The sequence below is a fragment of the Microtus ochrogaster genome, chromosome 10, assembly GCF_000317375.1.
Source record: "Microtus ochrogaster isolate Prairie Vole_2 chromosome 10, MicOch1.0, whole genome shotgun sequence".
Classification (NCBI taxonomy): domain Eukaryota; kingdom Metazoa; phylum Chordata; class Mammalia; order Rodentia; family Cricetidae; genus Microtus; species Microtus ochrogaster.
In genome coordinates, this window is record NC_022016.1 from 80,040,449 (window position 1) to 80,044,300 (window position 3,852).

At 43.3% G+C, this 3,852-nt stretch overlaps 1 protein-coding gene across 1 annotated transcript in view; it reads right to left on the bottom strand.

The window, feature by feature from the left end:
• LOC101979864 (cytochrome P450 4X1) overlaps positions 1–3,852 on the bottom strand; it is a 42,445-nt gene that overhangs the window by 25,339 nt on the left and 13,254 nt on the right. Inside the window, exon 3 of the mRNA XM_013348483.2 lies at positions 2,872–2,970. The gene's annotated coding sequence lies outside the window, so the exon portion shown is untranslated. The remainder of the gene's footprint in view (positions 1–2,871; positions 2,971–3,852) is intronic.

Genomic DNA, 3,852 nt, shown 5'->3' on the forward strand with positions numbered 1-3,852 from the left:
AGAGAGAGAGAGAGAGAGATGAATTTTAACATTTAGTGGACAGGATCTAAGAGTCCAGGCCTCCCAGGCGTCTGTCTCCTTTATGGTACTGTCCACCACTCATTTGCTCATTTATTTATGCTAAGACAGACATTTGATTGTGTTGGAGTTACAGCCCTGAGAAACAGACCCAATCTTGCTTCCAAACTCCGTGTTTTCCTCCTTGTTAACATCCCACTCCTGACTTTTCCATCCCCCATCCCAGCCTCTCAAGCCAGATTTCATTTGGCAGGTAAACAGTCACCACAGGCTCCAGGGGTAAGTGGCTTCATCTGGACCATGCACTGATTTTTTTTTATACTTTCTGTTGTGCCATATCAGGGAGAGTTTCAGTTGCAACCTGTCTTTGCCTGTTTCCATCTCTCGACTGGCTGGGAATCTTCTGTTGACAAGTCTGCTGGTACCCCTAGCACCTTAGCTTTTCAGGTTCTTTCTGTGCCCTGCTCCCTCCCTGAGTCATGACAGATGTATTGTGTCACACATGGTGATGAGGCTGGAGACCGTGGAGTTCCTTGCTCTATCTACAGGGCCCTAACGGCCCTCAGCTTCATGTCTTGCCTGCTCAGGTCTCTGGTCCCCTTGTGCTGACCGATAAATGGCAGCGTGTGACAACTAGTGAAATTCCAGTTCTTTCTTTCTGGAGGGCCAGAGGCTGGGGACTCACCAGCTGATCTAGACAGACCCAGGCTTCTGCTGGTGGTACGAATACCTGAACAGTCCATGTGATTACCCCTCTGCTCCAGCACCTACACAGCATCATTCTATGTCCTTTTGTGAGTAGGGACATTTTGCACAGTACCAGGGAGCCTGAGAGAGGCTCAAAGATATTGGTTCAGACCTCTCTGCTTCATTCTCTTATCATACTGTCTGCTCCTCCAAGGGATGTAAACCCCAAATCTCTCATGCTCTTCACCACCTTCAAACTCTTTGCTATAGTTTGGATGTTGAATGTCTCCCCAAAGCCAGTGTGCTATAGGGCTGGAGCCCTGTGGGCAGGCTTCAATAGAGCACTTTGTAGCAGAGCTGTGGGAGTGAAACCAGAGCTGCAGCAGGACCCAAGACAGCTAGAGGTGCTAGTAACATGTAGCATTCACTAGGGAAGATGACAAGCAGTATGCAAAGCCATCCTGGGATGGTGGCTGTGTTGTCTGTAATTGATGAGACCATAGGGTTGCCCAGCTGTTTGAAAGCCCAGCTCCTGTCACCCAGCATATGTACCAGGCATAGACATTTAGAATTTCATGTTAACCCTGCTGAATTTTGGTCTTGCTTTGGGCTGATCTCTCCTGTTTTCCCATTCTTTGGAAATGCTTATCCTGCACCTGTACCATCTTTAGGTATATTACCCCTTTCTTTCTGATTCTGTTGGGCATTCAAAGTTGAGTTTGCTTTGAGTCCTGCTAGAGACATTGAACTTGAAGTTTTGAACAATGCTGGGGTGGGGTCTGTTGGGATGGAATAAATGAATTGTATATGTATAAAAGTATGACTAAGCACAGTATAGTTGACAGTGCTGATTAAAAGAGGCCAAATGATTTATTTCTTTTGCATGTGAAGCTTTGGTGGACCTTGGCTCTTGGGGTTGGTGGAAAATGTTATGGATTGGATGTCAGTGTCCTGTTATAGACTTGGCCCCTAGGGGAGCAATTTTGGGACTTAGAAAGTAGGACCTACTGAAAAAGCATGGGATAAAACCGGACTACCTGAACATAGCAGACAATGAGGACTACTGAGAACTCAAGAACAATGGCAGTGGGTTTTTGATCCTACTGCACGTACTGGCTTTGGGGGAGCCTAGGCAGTTTGGATGCTCACCTTACTAGACCTGGATAGAGGTGGGCGGTCCTTGGGCTTCCCACAGGTCAGGAAACCCTGATTGCTCTTCGAGCTGATGAGGGAGGGGGACCTGATCGGGGGAGGGGGAGGGAAATGGAAGGCGGTGGCGGGGAGGAGGCAGAAATCCTTAAATAAATAAATTAATTAATTAAAAAAAAAAGAAAGTAGGACCTAGTGGGAGATCTTTAGGTCAGAGGAAAGTGTGCTCTCAAGGGAAGTACGGGACTCAGTATTGTCCTCTTTTCCTTGCTCCTTGGCCCAAGAGATAAGTGGTTTGTTCTACACCTTCCTACCATGGTGTCCATCATCTTCAGAGTTGCAAAGAATTGGGACTGCCAGATCGAGGGACTGGAACCCTAGAAGAGTTATAAACCAAACAAATACTTTATCTTTTAAAAAGGGATTTACTAGCATGCATTAATTATACATAATAATAGATTTCATTACCACTGAAATTTAATAAATGTATGTATGGTGGTTTGAATGTCCCCATAATCTCAGAACACTTGGTCCCCAGTTGGTGGTGCTCTTTGGGGAGGCTTAGGAGGTGTGACCTTGCAGGAGGAAGTGTGTCATTGAAGGTAACTTCGACTTAAAGAGTTGTGCCATTTACAGTTCACACTTTGCTTCTTGCTTGTAGTTCAAAACATGAGTCCTCAGGTCCCTGTTTCTGCCACCATGCCTTTGCCCTGTCTGCCTCCATGGACTAACCTAACCGTTCATCTACCCCTCTGGAATCATGAGCCCAAATTAACTCATTCTTCTGGAAATTGCCTCATGGTGTTTTGTCATAGTAGAAGAAAAGCAGCTGATACAGCGTGCAATATTTTGATCATATTCACACTGATTAGTCTCTTTTGTCCCCTCACACCCCTGATTATCTTCCTCTTCCCCGTCAGTTATATTCCTTCAATCCCTCCGTGTGTCCCAATGAATTTAATCAGGTTGCTTATAGAATAATAGGTTAAAAATGGTTAAAATATTTTTGTTTCTTACCAGAAATGTGTGAGGATTTCAATTTCCCCACATCCTTGTCAACATTTATTTTCCATCTTGTAGGAGGAGGGCCGGCTTGTTTGTCCCGGCCATCCAGAACTGAAATAACCATATAGAAACTGTATTAATTAAATCACTGCTTGGCCCATTAGCTCTAACTTCTTATTGGCTAACTCTTACATCTTAATTTAACCCATTTCTATTAATCTGTTTATCACCACATGGCAGTGGCTTAGTGGGTAAAATTCCTAGTGTCTGTCTCCAGCGGCTCCATGGAATCTCTCTGACTTTGACCTTCTTTCTCGCAGCATTCAGCTCTCTCTTCCCTGCCTACCTAAGTTCTGCCCTATCAACAGGCCAAGGCGGTTTCTTTATTCATTAATGGTAATGACAGCACACAGAGGGGACTCCCACATCACCATCTTATAGCCAATAAACTGATCTGAGTTAGTTTGTAATGTTTTCTTATATTGTCAAAGACATTTAGAAGGCACTGTTTGAATATAATTTTCTACTACTTGATTTTGCCACAATTTTTTGAAATATTTATCTTTTTTGTTGAACATGAGATTTTGAAGTATTCACCTTTTTGTTGGGCATTTAGTTTATGTTCAAAATTTCAGTATGAATACTGCTGCAATTAATGATCTAATTTTGCTTTTCTTTTTGTTCTTTTGAGATAGAACTTTATGTACCAAAGTCTGGCCTTGAGTTACAAGCTCCACATTCTGGGTACTACAGTCCTCTGTGTATGTCACTATCCTTAGCTTTGGATATTATTTTATTTATTTATTTTTACAATTTTTCCTGTTATAGTATTTTATGGTTCTTATCCAATTTTTTTTTTTTATTTTACAGAAGCTATTAGTACCTGTAAGACTGTTCTTTTTTTTAAAAAAAATTAAATGAGCCGGGCGGTGGTGGCGCACGCCTTTAATCCCAGCACTCGGGAGGCAGAGGCAGGCGGATCTCTGTGAGTTC